Source organism: Fukomys damarensis, unplaced genomic scaffold (genome assembly GCF_012274545.1).
Source record: "Fukomys damarensis isolate Sample0158 unplaced genomic scaffold, DMR_v1.0_HiC HiC_scaffold_26, whole genome shotgun sequence".
NCBI lineage: Eukaryota > Metazoa > Chordata > Mammalia > Rodentia > Bathyergidae > Fukomys > Fukomys damarensis.
Window position 1 is genome coordinate 22180399 of NW_022900938.1, and position 19372 is coordinate 22199770.

The 19372-nt window shown below is 43.7% G+C and overlaps 1 long non-coding RNA gene across 2 annotated transcripts in view; it reads left to right on the forward strand.

Moving 5' to 3' along the window:
- LOC104850191 overlaps window positions 1-19372 on the forward strand; it is an 88233-nt gene that overhangs the window by 49575 nt on the left and 19286 nt on the right. The window contains exon 1 of one of the 2 annotated variants that reach the window (XR_776900.2): window positions 5746-5804. The exons of the other annotated variant lie outside the window; for it this stretch is intronic. This is a non-coding gene — a long non-coding RNA (uncharacterized LOC104850191). Of the gene's footprint in view, window positions 1-5745; window positions 5805-19372 lie in introns of those variants that run through there. 2 annotated transcript variants of the gene reach the window in all.

Below are 19372 nucleotides of genomic sequence, written 5' to 3' on the forward strand. Positions count from 1 at the left end.
CAGCTACTTGTCAAATGTGCTCAGGCACGCTTAGTAAAGCAGGCTTCTTGGAGACTGAAGCTGAGGTGATGGCCCTCTTCCAAACACTGACAAATCAGAATCATCGTGCACTCTCTTCAACTCTGTCCAGTGGCAGCTAAATGCTCTTGTTCTGTGATAGCTTTTGAATCGCTGTTTTGTTTCATTTTCTTGTTTTCTGAGGGCATAATGTCCCCCAACACCCTCCCTTACCCCAAAGAATTATTTTCTCTCATGCTTTTAATTTTTCTTATTTTGCTTCAGGTGGGTGGTCTTCTTATCATTTCTTTTGTTTTAGCAGAGTAGGCAGTAAATATGTGAAAATTCTGAGTTGCTAATTCAGACTCCCTGGGAAGAAATAAAAATCACAGCTTCTGCATGTGTTTTGTGATTTTTCCCCTCTCAATTCTGGTGCTTAAATTGAAAATGTAAACATCTTGATCAGAAACTTTTCAGCTGGTTATCTTTGGTCCTTCATAATGAAAACTGTAAGCCCAACACTTGCTCTTTCAAGTGCCCTTGGAAAGAGAACTACTGTATTACGTCCCTCTCACCACCTCGCCCCAACCTGCTCACATTTTGCAAACAAAAGCCTGAATGGATGGGGCTCACGCAGAATTTCACAAGCCTGTGATTACTATTCTGAAATTGAAAAAAAGAATCCTACATTTGACAGAAATTGTTAAGAGTCTACAATTAACAAATAGAAATGGCATTAGTGTTTTTCTAATCAAAATCTATTGTTCTGTGGAGGCTCAGTGCTGCGGCTGTAACTGACAGCAGGTTGCCCTTCCGGGAAGCCTGGAGAGAGTGGTGCACGCGCGCGGTGAGTGTGTGCACGCCCATGTCCCAGTCTGTCAGTTCCCACCGGAGCGGTACAGTTCACACCCTGCCCTTTCTTACTGCGGCACCAATTTTTCCCTCATGTTGGGCAATGATCCCTGCTTCTTTCCTGAATACCCCTGAAAGAAAGGAAAAAGATAGATTTGTTAAGTTTCTATTAAAACAAAAAACAAAAAAAACCAAACCTCTGCTCTGTTGGAACTGTTGGATCTAAAAGCATCTTGCTGGTGTCGCTTAGAGGAAAGGTGGCAGTTTGCCACTTCTAGCCCAAACCACAGAAATCATGGTAGACACAAGCGGTCACTGTGGAAGTCTTCAGGGACTTAGATAATGAACCAGGTGATTGTCTGTTTAATGAAATAAAGACTTCAGAGGTCCTTTGATGAAAGAAAGTACAGCTGACAACATGAGTAAAGCGACTTTCACAGTCAGTAATCTACCTAATTAAGAAATAGAGTAGCTGCTACAAATGAAAAATATCCAGAAAGGAGAAATTCTCAATTTCATTTAATGAAATTAAAAACAAAAAGAGAAACAGGTGCTCTATACCACTGATTTTCATGTTTCAGGGCATTTTGTGAGCTGTCCAGTGCCCTTGAGACATACTGAGCCCACTCTGATCAGAACTGGGTGCTGGGGAGCAGCTGACAACTGAGCTGACCAGCCCCTGGGAACGGTCCTTCTTCCCTCTGCCATCTTGACTCAGTGGCAGAGTTCAGAGCCTGGTGGCTTTTCTGTCAGGGGCTTGTTAAACTCTCATCTCACAAGGACTGCTGTAGACAAGTAAACTGGACTGTCAACTTGATGGTTGGCAATCAGCAGATTAGTAAAGCACACTTCTGGGTGTGTCTGGGTGGAACTTAGAGGCAGGACCTTGGGTCCATATCTGGTCCTTTGCCCCTTCCTCTCTGGCACTGTTTCCCTGCTTTCTTCCCAGTCACCATGAATTAAGCATCTTTTGCTGTACCACACCCTTCCATGGTACTATTTAAACTATGGACAGAATCCCCAGTAACTGTGAGCCAAATAAACCTCTCCTTTCAGTTGTAAGTATCAGGTATTTTGTACCAGCAACAGGAGAGCTGACCAATATATCTGCTTATGCAGCACAAAGCAACCCCTTTGGGCAAAGGCTGTTCTTTGTCATAATTGAGATCCTACCTGGAAAGGACACAGGCTCCAGTTGATGGAAAATGTAAATCCCAAAGCAAGTATCATGCTTATTTTCTAGGACTTCCTGGCCAGCAAATGTACTGTAAACACAGAACAGTATTTTATTCTTAAGAATAAAACACAAGTCTCTCTTTGAAACCTCCATTCAGCCATGTGGTAGTGGTGTAAGGGGCCTCTCCTCTCCTCAACGATGAGTTCTAAGTTCTTCCAACCACAGGTGGTCCCAGGCTGTTTCCTTCCTTTGTCTGCCACCACTCAGAACTGTTGATTCCTGCAAGTTGTCTCTGGGTTACCCTTGTTTGTGCCCACCATGGCACCTACGGGCTTCTTCGGGCACCTTCACACACTGCAGTTGCATGTGCAGCTGCCTAAGGCATTGCTTGGGTACTGCCCAGTATTTCTGCTCTCACCATCCCATGCCATGACACCTAGGGGAGGCTGTCTCGGCCTCACCACTGAAATGCCTTGTTTGAGCTCTGTCCCTAACGTGTCATAGTTTCTATGTTCTTGCCCTGTCAAGAGAATTAAGCCTAGGAAACTGTGTGCACAGTGATGTAGTATCTGTTGTTCATCCTGTTATATAAGATTCCCCTGGGAATTTAGAATTGGCATTAAGAAATTAACTTCTGCTAGGGCTGGCCATTCAAGTGAAAGAGGTTTGAGATCCTTCGAAATAGAACTTTCAAGTTAGATATTTAAATATGCGATTTCAAAGGCATATGTAGGTCATCTGGGCCACCTAACTGTCCTTTTCTAAAGTGTGGCACGGGCATCTTCCACCAGGTGGATGAGTGGCAGAGGGAGCTGGTGTGTGACATGAGACAGATGCAGATGACCCAACACACAGCCCGAGCGACCTGACTGTCACCCTCGCAGCTCCAGGCCTGTGTAAGGCCAGCTGCATCCCTATTCCTTAGCTTTATTGAGGGGGAAGAGATCTTTGAACAGGGAGAGGGAGAGGAAGGCTTTTTTAAAAATATGGAACTATTAAATAATGTCATTGCCGTTTCACCCCAAAAGTCCTGAGTAAATTACAGTGGTTAACAGTGACTTAGAAGAGCTAAAATAAACTTTTCTGGAGCCAGGGATTTAGCTTAGGTGCTGTTGCCTGCCTCACAAATGCAAGGACCTGAGTTTGTTTCCCAGTACCCCACCACCAACACCAAAAAGAAAAAATTTTCTGAAGAGGTGATATTTGCAATGGGTTTTGATTTTAAGGCCTTAACTGGAGTTTTCTAGGTAGACATAAGGAGGAAGGATAATATACCAGGGCAGAAAAGTAAGTTTGTCCCTACTGTTTTCTGTAGGATCCAAGCAGGAGCACTAGGAGGCCCATATATCTAAATATTTGAAAGTTATAATAAGTCAGGCTAGTAAACTGTTAAAATATAATCTATGTCTTTGACAAGTTTACACCCACAGTGGACTAAAAGGTCAAAATCAGATTTTGAACCGTTACCCTTTGGATACTTGGAAGGTAGTTACGTAGGTAGTGAGATGGTTCCCAGCCCCTGGAACTACTCTTTGGGGTCTCTTTGCTTCTTTCTCACTCCCATCTCTACCCTCTGTGACAGGGGCCTCACAAACCACATGTGGATGCCCTGGTATTATTCCAGCCTGGCTGAGAGCAGTGGCCTTGTGGTCACCCTCAGTTTAGGAGTGATCAGGCTGGTGGTGTGGCCTGCCCTCTGCAGGCTGGACAAGAGAAGAGGCAGGTGCAGGCCTAGCAGCAGGGTTGAATGGCTTGAACAGGGTCCCGGGAGTGTGGTCTGAAGTGGGTCTGCAAACTCTGGGCAGATGGTGGCCGTGGTTGCAGGCCTGCCTGCTTGGTGAAGGAGGCACGGCAGAGGAAGGACCACAGCAGGGCCCCTACAGCACGGGACCCCAAGTAGGGTTCCTTCTTGCCGAGGGTGAAGGACAGTTTCGGCAAAAACCATGTTTGATGACTGAAGTTGTGAAAGAAACTGGTGGGCATGAGAAATGTTAAGAAATCAGATGCATCTGGAACGTGGGTTATTTGTAGTAAGGGACAGGAGAGGAGAACAGGGCAAGGCTGTGAAGGGCATGGCAGGCGCTATGGCATGTGCTTAGAGCAGTGGAAAATTTCAAGTATAAGACTAATATAATTATTATTGGAAGAAAAAAACTGGAGACACATCAGACTAGGGCAGTGGGGAGATCTTTTAAGATGACTGGAGTTTTGCAGGAAGAACAGGTGTCTGAAGACAGAGGTGGAAGGGAAGATTCGAGAGACATGTCTGGGGTGGACTTAGTGAGGTTTTGTGTAAGAGAGGCTGAGATGACTTTGGGATTTCCAGCTTGGAAGGCTGTGGGGATCACAGGGCACTGACTGAGGGAAGAAGCCTAGGGAAAGGTGTGGGCTGTGAAGCACAGGGCTGGTTCAAGTTCAAGTTCAAGCCCCGTCTAGTTATCTTGTGATTGTGAACAATAATAGACATGATGGTCACAGAACTGTGAACTCTTAGGCAGCCTAAGGGTCAATCTGGGAAAAATGGCATGGGAACCTGTTGGAAAATTTCTTATAAAAGAAGTTTGACTTTTTAATTCTTGATTGCTAATAGAAAACATTAGGATGATCATTTTATATTTGGAAGTCTGCTTCTGTTATTCATATAATAAACGTAGGTCCTTTCTATGGGAAAATAAATAGCTCATGTAGTGAATAAAAATAACTGCTTCAATCCCCAGCTTACAATGGTTTGGTTTAGGGTTTCTCAAATTTACGGTAGTGCAAAAGTTATATGCATTCTGCTGCAGTGATGCTTAGAATTTGGGGTTTGATATTTTCCTGGGCTAATGACAAGCCGACACGATTCTGGCAGTGCTGGGCAGCCCCATGATTACAGAAACAATCAAAGCTACAGTGCGTTGTGTTGCTAAGCTGGGCTGTTGAGTAGGCATTTCTACCTTACTGTATTGTCAGCATCTGGTGGATGTGCTGCTATGCCATTCCACCGGAAGTCCAGGAGAGCATCTGTATTTTTTCAGAGCAACATCAGAGCACTTGGTGGGGCAGCACATCCTTTGCTAAGACCGTAAGAAGTAAAGAAGTGGCTGCTGGCGTCTTGCTTGCCTGCTTCTTAGATACTACAGGAGAGGCAGCTGGTAGCTGATATTTGTTGGCTCCTTGGATTTTTTCAAGTGGCAAGGACATTTGAAATGAAGAACTTTTTTTTCAGAATAAAAATTCTAGATAACTAAAATTTCACTAAAGTACTTTAGCTTTACAAACCAGGCCATTATTCTAATCCTATCCTGTGGAATTTAAAGGTGGAGACTTCAGAACGTAAGAAGCCATTGTGAGCTGACCACTTAGAAGCGAGCCACTCAGTCACGCTGAGCCCATGCTCTGAATTGTTAATTTTTCAAAAGGCTTCTTTCCCCAGATAACAGTTTCGTGTACTCTTTCTTACCTTTTCGCTGGTAGCAATAGGATGGCATGTTGTTATTTTCCAAGTTGCCAGGATTAATGCTCATTTTCTGGTTAATTAAAATCTTTTAAATAAAAACACTCCAAGTTCAGAGCATTATTGTACTCATTACCATTTCTGTAGTATCTGTGCTGCTCAGCTATTATGCAAGGCTGCAGTAATTTCCACCCAGCCCTTTTATTCTGTTTGTCTTTATTGAAGACTTTGTGCTCATTACTGGATTGTCTCCTGACAGCCAAGAATACTCCCCCAGACTTGCCTCCGGAACTCTGTGAAATCTATTTTGCATCTGCAAGAGTCTGGGCCTCCCAAGATCAGGTAAGTGACTGTATTCAAAGACAATTAAAATTTGGAGGGTACAATCTCAGCAGGAAACCCTTTCTCTTGGCCTTCAAATCTCCCACATGCTTCACTTTTTATATCAAAAGCCTTATAAGGGGTAGAATTGCTTAATTCAGGGGCTAAAAAAGTGTCAGAGTAATCATATTTCAAATTCATCAACAGTACTTATATATTCATCTTTAAAATACAAGAAAACATGTGTTTGTGCTATTTATCACTTAATTTTTTTTGTGCATAGTAACACTGGGAAATAAACCCAGGGCCTGTGCACTGAGCTATATCCCCAGCCCTGCTATTTTTTTCTTTTGGAACAGGGTCTCACTAAGTTGATAAATTGCTTAGGCAGTCCTCCTTCCTCAGCCTCCCAGAGTGCTGAGGTCACGTGACACCCAGTTTATCACTGGTTTGAAGGATTTCCCCTCTTGGTTGTGCCTGCTTCATTGTATGGTGGAGGCCGCTTCATTCTGTCTGGTTCTTTGTTGATGGAGTTCTGATCCCCCTCAGTTCTGTCCACTTCTGGCTGGCTGAAGCATCTGTCATGTTTTAATAGACAGCAGCTGTCTCTTGGGGCAGTTTCCTGGTCCTGTTTGGTATGGGAGGCACCCCAATGGGCCTGCTCTACTAGTAGAAAACTGATGAAAATGCTCAAAATTCATGTTTATTTACCTCTTGTGAAGATGAGATGGTCTTTCTGTTTAGTTGAAGTTGCTTCTGTGAATTTCCAAGCTTGGAGTGGTTTGCCCACACATCAGAATGAATCCTCCACCCTCTTGGATTTGGCTTCCACCCCTCTTAATGGCAAAGCAAGGCCTGCTATTCCACAGACATGGGTCTCGAACCTGAAGGTCCCCCACCCACAGGCCTCCTGGGTGGGCTGTGGGCCAGGGTTCAGCAGAGGTGGATGTGACACAGCCCCCCCACCCCGCTGTCTTTCAAACAATAGATCTCACCTCCCTAAGATGTTTTCAGTGTAGCCTGCTTGAAGGCAGAAGTAAGGTCACATTGTTGAGGGAGAATTGGTGGCTGCTGGGTCATAATTTGGCCATTTTTTTTCCATTTTTCTACTCTACTCCTGATTCCTTTGCTTATTCCCAGGCTTCCTGGGCTATGGATTCTGTTCAGTCTGATAGCCCAACAATTAAGTGATTAGATGATCTTGAATCAAAAACAGAGCCAGGAAAGGCAAGATGCGTTTTTCCTACCTTCCCTCCTCAGGCTTAGTATCTACAACACAGATTTTACACCTGTCTATCTTTTTTAGCTCTCTCTTTACAGGTGTTTCTCCCTTGAAATCCACTGGATCCAATTAATAACTCAACAAACCTGAGCACCTACTGTGTGCTGCACATTGAGCTAGTCCCTGGCTGTCCAGGGGAATGTGGTGTTGCCTGCCAAACCCTGGGCAGAAAGCTCCTCCTGCCTACCACGTAGTGCTAAGGATTCTCCAGGTGTTAATTTTCTGTGGGCTGGGAAAAAAAGTCTCTGGTCATGCAGTTGTCCAAAACCCTGGTGGCCCTTGTATCACTCATTTAGTTCATGCTGTACTTGCAGTCTCCAAAGCTTCAAATGAGTCCTGGAGAACATGCAGAAATGAGTGCTCTTGGGCAGCTCCGCAACAGTCCTCATCAAAGACCTATCCCCTCTGTGCAAGGGTGAATTTTATGAGGGAGAATAATGCGTAACTAACCACATTTTATTCTTTGACATTCCAATTACATTAAGCAAGGCAGGCATTAGAGATCAATCGATGGGCCAGCCCAGGGATGTGAGGACAGAGAGGGGTGGGTCACTGAGGAGATGGCCCAGGGTGTCCACGGGGCAGTGGTCGGTGCCTCTGAACAGATGCTTTCTCTCTGTGAGCCTCGGCCTGTGGCTTCTAAAGAGCTGTCCCTTCATTACCTCCCTGCTGCTCTTTTGTGACAGCCTGTGCCTGTCAATCTAGACCATTGGCTGGGTTGGAAACCTGGGTAACTAGGATTCATCTCATCATTTGAAAAGGCAGTGTCTGTTTGTGAGCAAAATAAATGAGTGAGCTTCCCACTACTGGACATTTTTACTAAAGCCCTATTGGCCCCCAACTTGGGTTTCATCAGTCTATTTCCAACTTAACCAGCCCAGGAGCCAATGGATTTTGCCTTTTCTAGAGCAAACTACCTGTGTTTTCCTTCTTTATTTTATAGTTGATTGACTATGGTGTGGAGTTCAGTGGATTGTGGATCAAATAAAAGAAAACCATAAAATTTCCTCCCCAGGGACTAGGTTTTGATTATTTCATTGACCCTAGAGCAAAAAATGTGCCCCTCTGACCAAAAATAAAATAAAATAAAACCCTCCACATGATAACTGAAGGCCAGATGTTCCTGCCCAGGAATGATTCAATTACACTTATTAAAAGTAAAGAGATAAGGAGAGCACATTTTGGGAGAATTGTCACATGGCTTGATGGAAGAGGAATGTTCTCCAGAATAGTCAATGTGTAAAAATCTGATGATCCCTGTACAGTGAGTGCCAGTTTGGACCTCTATGTGGGGTTTAGTGAGAATTAATTCCAGAAATTCCAATAGGGCAGTGGTACAAGACAGTGATGGTATGGATGGCCTTTCACTGTACAGGATCTGAGAGTCTTGTCTTTCAATTATGATAGAAATTTCAGGCTTTTTGAATGGCTGAACATCAGGTTAAAGACTGAAGAATTTAGCAGCCTATTTTCAATATTTTATCTGCTCTGGAAATTTCTGTGTCTTGAGTGCCTATCATGTGCTAGGTAGTGGTAGAATATTTGGAGATGTAAAGAGCTTGGTTAGAAGTATACTTGCTACCAGTTTTATCTTGGGCAAGTCAGTCACAATGAACTAATTAAAAGGGTAAAATAATATGCATATAGGAGAGGCCCTGGGTGCTTGCCTTGCTGTTTCCTCAAATTTTGCAAAGATCCACCTTCCGTGTGAGGTGAGCCTCATGGACATGTCACCTCTCAGTCCCGCAGGGCCCTGAACTTGTACAGCACTGTTGTCATTGTCTTGAAGTTTGTAATAAATGTTGAACAAAGGGCCTCGCACCTTCATTTTGCTCTGCCCCACATTGTTATGTACATGGCCCTTCACTATGCACAGAGCTGCCCTAGCCTGCAAACTCATTACTCAGAACAAATCTGGGGAAAAGCCACACTTCCTGTCCTTGAGTCCACAGATGTCCAAACCTGTCCTCAGTGATTCTTCCTTTTGTTCAAGGTTGTCCAAGTGGTTTCTGTAACTCACAATAAAATTCCCTGTTGAAGTCAGGGTTTGCAAGGGAATAGATTTAATACAGGACACATAATGTACAGGATTATTTAATAGTATTCTCCCAGAAAGTCAAATGCACAGGAGTTCAAGAGATCTATCCACACACTAGAGACTTAAGAAATCCATCCAAGGGCCTGGATTCCATGACATTGTCCCTTACAAGTCCAGTCAGAGGCCTAGAGCCCATGACAATGTCTCTTTAGTCTATACTGAGAATCTGCACTGGGAAGGCCCAAAGGCCTATACTGAGAGGTAGAAAACCTAAAGGAAAAGGAGAAGGATCAGTGCCACCAGGCTGAGGGATCTGCCCTGGAATCAGGAAGCAGTGCTGAAGGTGAAGATCAGAGCTCTGCTGAGGAGAACAGCATCCATTCCCAGCAACAACAAGGACCTGGGCTCCTCCAATGATAAGAACAGTCAAGTTCATATCAGGAAAACCAGCCATGGCAAGCTTCTCTAGGAAAATCAACAGCATACAATCTTCCCCTCCAGTTCTCCTTTCATGCTGTTGGCAACAATCCTCAGGTGGGTCTTCCTCGCCCAGAAGAACCACGATGACTTAGGTCAGCTGGGTTTTCCGAGTTGACCATTAGTTAATCCACCACACGTCCCCAGCAGTCTGGCCTTGATTAATAAAATTGCAAAGTCAAAGAATAAAATGTAATTAATAGCATTATTCTTTTCCTATTGTATGTTGGGCTTAGATGGCCCCTTAATCCAAGATAGATCAATCTGAGAGACTCTCACAAGCATTTTATTTTGATTTGGGGCTGAAAGTCTCTGGTCCTTGAAAGTCCCACAAGGAGGATGAGGAAGCTTTGGAGCTATAGGCCAGCCATATTTTATGGTGTGTAGGGAGAAGCAGTGAAAGCCACAGTACAGGCCCAGAAGAGGAAAACGTGTGGAGAAGCTGGGGAGAAAATAGGGCCTCAATGAGTAGGGGCCAACAGAGAAGATGTCTCAGTTCCCAGTGACCCTGCAGCCTCACTGCTGGTTCCTGTTGGAATGGAGCTCTGCTTCTTGTCCTTGAGTTGTGAGACACCCATGTTGCCCCTACAATTCCCTCTTTTATCTCCAGTCTCCTGGCCTAATTCCTCACAGTTTGAGATGGAGAGCAGGGGGGCTGGGTGCATTTTGTAAACTTCAAAGTTCTATTATCAGCATGGCAGTCCACTGGTTACCTAACAAACTGCGCTGGAAAATAGTTGTGGGCTGGTAAAGTCTTTAGTATTTATTTCAAAATTACGTTTATCAGGTAACATTGTTTGTCTTCTAGTCTTCTAAAGTGTAACTTGGGTCACATAGCAACTGCCAGAAATCACGTGTTTAAAGTCGTTTAAATGTTCATGGGGAAGATGCCACATTAATCATATAATTTGGACTAATGTGAATATTTTTATAGGGTTATTAACATTTCAAAGATGTTAGGCCTGTTTTGGAATTCAAAATTAGATTTATGGATTTGAGGAGCACATAAAAAACTAATCTGATTTCTTCTGGTTTGAAACCCTAAGACTGAAACAGTTGAAATCAACAAATTAGTGGATGGAAAAGAAAAAGCAATCCAAAAGATAACAAAAAGAAAATAAATATAAGGAATTTGGAAAAATATGTAACTGACAAAATAGAAAATCTTGAATTGGGCAAGCAGATGAAAAATTATGAGAAAGGAATAAAATCAAGAAAAGATCAAGAGACAGGTATATTGATGCGAGTGTAGTTTACTTTTTTATGCTTTCTTTATTTTTTTTGCTACTCCCCCCCCAACTTTCTTTTGTTCATTTCTTTGCTCAACCGTTCATTCTTTTTTTCTCCTGTTTCAGGTCTCAGCTGCTACAACAGCCATGCTTGCTGCACCCCTCCCCAACCCCGCTCCCACCGGGCTCATTTTATTTTATTTACTTTTTATCAGTACACATTTATAGTGCATAACGATCGCAGTCTCTTGAGGAGCTGGCACATGTATTTAATACACCTTAATTCTCTTTTCATCCCCTCCCCCCTCCTCTCTCTCCTCCTCCCTCCATCTTTTGGTCTCCTTCTCATTTGTAAAAGATCTCTGTACTTCCCTAGTGTCTATCTTTTATTTTGCTCTTTATTTGTATTTTGGGTTTCTCACATAAGAGAAACCATGTGATATTTAAGCTTGCGTGCCTGGTTTATTTCACCTAACATTATGGTCTCAAGGTGCACCCGTTTTCCTGCATGCTTACCTATTCATTCTATGTATCCTGTACTCTGCTAGGTTTGGGGACTATGGAAGAGTGTTCATCAAACTTACTTTCTCATAAGATTAGGGGAACAAATATTCATAGACCCCAAGGAAAGGAAAGAGAATGGAAGATAATAGTCCCCTAATAAGCATCACATTTCCCTGAGAGCTTCATCATTCACAAGGTGCTCAGTACCTGCTAAGTGCTCTGCCTTCGTTACCTCATTCAATGCTTGAGTACTCTGAGGTCAGTAGGCTTTCAATCGCCTACAGGGCCAGGCAGGTCATGAGGAAGTGTGTGGAGGCCGAGCAAACTGGATGTGCAAGGTGAGGCAGCATCCCCTGCTCAGCTGTAGATGGCTGTTGCCCCACGGTAATGGAAGCCCACTACTTCCAGAAGTGGCTATGTAGCTGATAGGTCAAAAGCAGCCTGAAAACCATTTATTGAATGTGAAATCTGATTTTCAAGAATAGATCAATTTAAAAGCTGCTGTGTAACAATTATGAAATGTCATCTGTATATAATCATTATCATGGTGGTGTTTATGATAGCAAGAGATTAGAAACAACCTAAATGTCCGTGATGACAGTGGACTTACTCAATAATTCGTGGTCCATCTGACGTAACTTCTGTGCAATTTTAAAGAGCAGCAAAAAACTCCCTTATATGCTGACATAAAGCAAGCTTTATGTTGCATTGTTAAGTAAAAAAATTAGTTCATTACAGTGTGCATGATAATCCCATTGTGTAAAGGGGGAATGTATATGGGCGCCCACACATGTATGCATTTGTATGTGAACAGGGAAGTTCTGAAAGCATATACAGATACATACATATGTAGGTGATAGATCAGTAAATAAGTTAATAGCTGTGGTTACCCCTGGGAAAGGAAAGTACACAGCTGAGGAAGGAGATGGGAGGGAGACTATTTACCGTATCCTCTTTTGTGTCCTTTGAGTCTTAACCTATCAGATTGTATTATTACTTAACCAAAAAGAAGCTTTGTGAAGGGCCTATAAACCATTTATTTCCATGTCTTCTAGAGCTTTACTTATTTCTTGTGAATGTCAGAAATTGACCTCTGGGTTTGTGGCATGCTTGCCATAAGCCATGGGGTAGGCCAAGGTAGGAATCTCTGGGTCTAGAATACACATGCAGTACAGGTATAGATCCCTGTCTTCTCCCTCTTAGGTGGATTTCAATCAAATCAAGAATTATCCCAGAAATCTTGTTGTCTGGATCTGCCTGGCCCCAGTAAGGGTAGGCTGAACCCCTAGTTGGTCCCAGAATGGCTTTGCTGGTTTTCAGAGATGTCCTAACCCCTGAGACAATGTTAGACTGAGAAAGAGAAATCCTTTATCTCAAAATAACATTATGAGGTTGGAGAAATTAGTACATTTAATTCTAGGAGTCCTTGGATTTTTACTGGGGGAGGGGATTGTTGGTTCATGGGACAGCTATTATAGGATTATTTTTAATTATTGCTATACTAGAATGACCTTCTTAGCTGTCTTACTCTCCCAGAGGGAAACTTCGAGGACACAGAAAATACATGTATCTTAGAAAGTAGATAAGGGTAGAAACCATTGGGGGCTTCCTCATTTATGGGGCTTACACATCACAGGGTTGTTTCAAATCGTGTAAGAATAGGCTGGTGCTCTGTTTATGTCTGCTGAGCTCTAGCCAGCCCTGGACCTCCTGGCTGACCATGCATTGCCTCTACCTACAATGATCTGTTGTGTACCTGGAGGGCAGCCCCTGTTTCCTCCTCCATCCAACCTTCACTCAGCAGCCTTCTCTCATTTCCTGTGGCTAAAAGATCTCAACTTTCCCGGTGGCTTGTAAAAAGGCCACTTTTAGGAGCCCGTTTATGCTTCCAGGTGTGGTACATGTCCTTCATGATAACAAGGGACAGCCGTGTGTCAAAACATAATGGACATTTCTAGATACAGATCTCGTCTGGACTTACTTTAGGATTGCCACCATTTTGTGGGGTGCAATTCCTGCTTTTACTGTGAGACCAGATTGCTATCTGCCCTTTTCTGGAGTTTTTTTTCCAACCTTCTCTGTCCCTGTTGCTTTTTGTATTGGCGAGCTTCTAAGGAAAACAGACTCCCATTCAAACACCTAACTGACCAGACTTCAACGAAGGGCACTTTGCAGAGTTGTGGACAGGGTTAAGGGAACCTCAAGGGAGATGGAGGCCCCTGGACAGGAACATCAGAGAGAAGCCCTTAAGAGGGGATAGTGCTCCTGGAGCTCTGGGAGAGCTTGAGCCGGGGGCCCCCTTCGTCCATCCTTCCCTTCTCCGCACACACACGGGAGCCGCAGTCAGGCAGCGGGTGGGAACTCACATTTGCACCTCTCTCTCATCTCCCCTTGCTCTTCTCCTGGTGCCTCCGTGGTCAGTTGGAAGTCAGGTAGCAAGGGCTCAGCTGGGGACCTGCAGGGGAAGCATCGTGGGGCCTGGAGAGGGACAGATAAGCTGCACCTGCTTCAGAGTCAGGGCGGCAGAGGGGGCAGTGAACACTCCTACCTAGACACTGTGAGCGTCTCCGTGGGATCATCACTTAAACCAGAGATGCTATGCGTGGGCAGTGTGGCACAGGGACTCATTTGGGCCTGTCCCGTGGGATGTGGTAGGACCGGGGAATGCTGCCATTGTCCTGCCTTTTTAATATCTAGCGTGACAGTCCCATTGAGGAATCTTTCTATTACCTGTTCCTCTGAGCAGTCTCCCTACCTTCCACTTTAAAATTTTTTAATTCTTTTTTTTTATATTTTAAAATTTGAATTAATAATAATAAAGAAAGGCTCTCAAGGTTGACAAGGACTAGGATTGACAGTACTATGGCTTTTAGAAATCCCTGTTGTCCATTTAAATTTTAATGTTTCTATCATTTGTTCCTCAGTGTAAATTAACAGCCACGGCAGTGTGTTGGGTTTCTTTTCTGAAGTCGAGACTTTAAATTTAATTCAATAGCCGAGATTTACGGCACTTCTATATTTCACACGGCAGAATCAATAATGTGACTGAAGTGAAGAAGATAAAAATTTATGGTATCTTGCAATTTAATGGTTGAAAAGATGCAATTGGAGAGATCATAAATTGTGAAGGAGTTTATGCTTCATTGCTCCTGATTCAGTGCTTGCTGTTAGGACTTGATTTGTGGCTATTCACAAGGTGTGATTAATGATGTGATCGATGCTTGCTTCAGTGCAGTAAAGCAGTTGTAATGCTCTTCATTAGAATAAATAAAATAAATTGACTGAAGCTTTATAAAAACTGTGTAACATTTAAAATCTAAAATGTCAATTTTTTTCCCTGTTACAATTTAGGTTTCTTCAGGCAGTTTCCACCTACATCACATCACTCATTGTCATTCTTTTTGGATGTTATAGAAATCCATGTGGGTTTGGGTAAGCTTTATGCAAAGCTCACTGAAGGGGAAAAGAAAAAAAAAGAAGTGTTGAATAGGTCTGTGGAGCCGGGAGATGGTGGTGGCTGTGCTTTGCCCTTTATCTTTCTTAAACACATGAAGTTTAAAGAAATCAAGGCAGAAAATGACCCTTCCATTCACAGATCTGCGGAAAACAGTAAAAGCGGGCAGTGTTGGTTTTGAAGTGGGCCGGGCATGCCTCTCCAAGACAGCGGTCCGAGTGAGCACAGGCCCAGCCTCAGGAAGGGGCTCTCACACGAGCAGCCCCTGCTACTGGTTCGCGCTGTGACCCAGGCCCAGCGAGGAAGCGCCAGTGGGCTTGGGCAAAGCATGCAGTATGCCTCGGTGGTGACTGCAGGGCCTGGGTGAGTCACTCGGGCTGGCAGAAGTCGTCTTTCTCTACACACGTCGACGTTCATCACAATTGTGACTGCAGCGCGTTCAGCCCACTTGTAAGCCAGCTGCATTGGCTCCTATTTCAAACCTGAAACTTACTACCATAAGCCAAAGAAAAATTTTAGCGTGTCCTGGAGAGAAGTACATGTCCACAGGAGGTGTCTTTGCCGGGTTCCTTCTGTGCAATCATTTCATGCTTTTTAAATGCTCATATTCACCGAGTGACACAGTTAATGTTATAGGTTCAGATGGATGAAACTAACTTATGGGAGCTCCTCTCCCCACATTATGTACAAAACTGTAGATTTACATGAGACCCTGGAGGTGGCAACACTTTGTAATATGTTTGCAAGACTCAAGCGGATTCCATTAGGATGAACATGAAAAGGTTTGATGTGCCGGCTGTTTTTGCTTTCCCTCCCTGTCAAAGCCAAAAAAGGGCAAAGAAGATGTAGGAGTAAAGCCTCCCTGTGTTTTGCCTTTGACACCACATTATGTTATCTTCTTGTCACTCTAGGGTTCTCCAGGAGGGGATGGGGAGGGGAGAATGAAAGGAGGGAGCTCATACATAGTAGTTTTTAACTTTAAAGTATTAATTCCAGCAGCTCCCCAGATTTTCCATGTTTCCCTAAATAGATCCTTAGCTCACCCTGTGAGTGTTTCGGTGTAGTAGAGACCTAACTTTCAAAAATGCTTTCAAGCTCTCTGTACTTGGCAGTCCTCAGTTGAGTGAATTTCCTTTTGAGCTGGTCTCTGGATGCTACACAGGGAAAGGAGCTGCACTCAGATTTCTCAAAGGCTTACAAGATGACATGCATTTGAGATACTTCCTAAATTATTGTATTGTAGGAGCAGGAGGATGTAGATAAAGAATGCATTGATTAAAAATGACAAAGGAGACAGTAAGGAGAATCAACAGAGCTTGAATGAAACAGAATTGTTTACTTTGGCTTGTGGGCTTGTGTTAGTCAACCCTTCGTTATAGTGACAAAATACCTGGGATAATCAGCTTAAAAGAAGGAAAGATTTATTTTTGCTAAAGAGTTTCAATGGTTTCAGTTCATGGTTGCTTGGTTCTGTTACTTGTAGGCCTGTGGCAGTAAGTACATTATGGTGGGAGAACACGGCAGAGGAAGCCTGTTCTCACAGCATCCAGGGAGCAGAGAGAGAGAGAAGGGGCCACAGTCCTAATATCTTCTTCTTCTTCTTCTTTTTTTTTGGTACCGGGGATTGAACTCGAGTCCTTGCACTTGCAAGGCAGGCCACCAAACCACTGAGCTAAATCGCCGGTCCCCTAATATCTTCTTGAAGGGCACATTGCTGAAGAACTAACTTCCTTCTACGAGGCCCCACCTCTCAAAGGTCCCAATACCTCTCAGTAGCCCCATGCCACAGGCTAGTGATCAAGCCTCTGGGGAGACGCTTATCCAAACTATAGCCATGCTAGCGCATATTAAGGGTTTTGTAGAGAATAAAGACTATGTTGCTCCATTGAAGACTATCCCTAAAGCCGAGAGAGGCAGCAACCCTGTAGTGTAAGCTCCATGGTGGGGGGAGGTCATGCATGTGGAATATTCATCACCATGTACTTGGAGTCTATAGCAATGCTCGGCACCAATAGAAAGCACTCAGTGAACGCTCACTTAAAGGGGTGAGGCAATGAATACATCTTTCTGAAGGCTATGGACAGGCCAACCAACTAAGAGAAGGTCAAGAAGGCTTCACTGAAAGCCTCGAAAATGAATGAGCCTATTAGAATGGAGAGATCTGAGGAAAATATGAGAGCAAATGCAGCACAATCTTAAAAAGTCAGCATAGTCTCATGAATTTGGTTATGTATATTAACAATGAGGGCAGGAGTAGGATGAAAAATTGTGCCCATTTTTGGAAAAGATAGTAGTAGGTGTTACCAGAGATATTCCAGCCCTGGTACATAACAAAACAATGGGAACTTTTTCATCAAATATGAGAAGTAGATAAATCTCTCTGGGCCTATTTTCTTACCTGTACTGGAGGCAGAATGAAAACAGATAAAATGTTTCCTGGGGCTTCAACACTGCCTCCTTATCTCTATGTTGCCTATGTAACCTATCCTCTTTCTGGGCTCTTCTGAGGCTGATCTGCAATACAAAGATGCACAAATTCTATTCAATTTTCAAAGAATAGTGGACACATGACAATCTTTAACGTGCTATGACTATTACCTAGTACATACTATAGGGACTGGCATTTACATGTGGGATTTGCAATGAGAAAAGAAAAACAAAACTCAGTATTGCTGGAACTCCTTCCCAGATATTCTGGCTGCTTGGCAGCCCTCTGTCCCCTCTCTCCTCTGCACCCTGGCCTGCCCTTGTTTGGAGAGTCTTTGTGTCTTTCCCACCCAGGGCCCGGGCCCCTGCTTTGTCGTCTGCACTCTGCCGAGGGAAGGAAGGGGAGGAGGTAAAATCACATCAGTCTTGCTGCATCTCAGCCCAAGCCCAGAAGAAACTTTCAATACAGGCCCTTTAGGTTCTCCTGGCCCCAAATGTCTCCATTTTATAATATGATTTTAGCTCCACATTACAGTAACCCATTGAGAAGTTTCATTATTTTTTTCTACTCCCTAAAAATAAAGGACCCTAGCCCTCAAACGAAGCCTCCATCTCCAGCAATAAAGGGGACCACCAAAGCTTTGTTTAAGAGGTCAGAGAGATCACAGATCAGTTTGCTGCAAGGGAGCAGAAGCCACAGAATCAAGGCTTGGCATGCAGCCCTACGAGGACCCAGCTCTGATTGGGGGACAGCACATAGCTCCAGAAAGCCTACCTGGCTTTTCCAGGGCAGACTGTAGGAGCATGACTTATACTGTGCTTCTTAGGAAAATTAAGACTTTGGTAGGTGGGTTTTATAAATGCTGAATTTTAAGTCTCTAGCCTGAGTTTGTGATCAAGAGAAGAAATATATATAGCTCGTGGATAAAATATGGCCTTGGGCTGTTTTATGTTGTCTCTCATTTAGATGTGAGGGGAAAAGAAGCAATTTCATAATGGCAGATGCCTGAATGTGTCCACAAGGGAAATACCCGTGCTTCTGCTTTTCTGAACTTCCCCACTTCCCTGTTTTGATGCTAGTAATTGCTCCAGAGCCAGTAAGTATGATGTTAAGCTGTCAAAGTAACTCAGGAAAAAAGGTCACCATTTTCCCTGCAAATGTCAAGCACTACGTAACTACATAATGATAAAAACACCTTGGTCACCAGACCATCCCTGTTTTCCTTCTCTCTCCTTCCACATGGAATTTTACTTGTGGTTGAGCAGGATGCTATGAAAAAAATAGCTTTCACCTAAGGATTTGCAAATTGTCTCATACGTGATTTCACTGGGAACTCGGAACAGCTGGGAGATCTCCTCTGGGTTATTAGACCCATTTTACAGACGATAAGACTGAGGGGCACTCATTCGGAACAGCTGGGAGATCTCCTCTGGGTTATTAGACCCATTTTACAGACGATAAGACTGAGGGTTGGGCACTCGCTTGTCCCTGTTGCCTGGGCTATGTCATTGCCCACTCACTGAGGGTGTTCAGATTGCTTGTTTGAATTCACACCTGGCACGAATACAGCGACGTGCACTGGAAATTGTGATCCGATTCTGGGTAAGCTTTTTGTGTGGCTTAGCAGAACATAAATTCAGTCCCCCGCTTTTATAAATCAAAGACATTCTTTTGAACAGTTTCCACAGAATGTTTGTGTTGTCTCTCATGCAGCGCTGTTGTCTCATGCAAACAACCGTTTAATCAGGTGCTGTCTGAAAGGATATGTCTGTTCCCTACAGACCTGAGGTGCTGTCCTCCTTCCTTAAACAATCCTCACAATTCAGGGGACAGTGAGGGGAGGAAGGGAGGGTCTTCCCCACTCAGAGCTCCCAAACCCTTCACACTTTTGCTGTTTGGGCTGCTTTTGTCTCACTGAACAGTGCCAAGACATTGTGAGGTCCGTGGGACAGGTGTTTGTCTGCTCTCTCAGGGTGACACCCTTCTCTCTTGCCAGCCTGCGCTTGTGGTTGCTCTGTTTTCCTAGACTGACAAAACAGAAGCTTCTTAAATCTATTCTCATCTTAGACATATCTAAGACATAAATACCCATTTTTTTCTTAGCATCTTCTACTACCTACATTTTGGTGACCCCATTATATATGGCAAACTGGAGATAGATAGATAGATAGATAGAT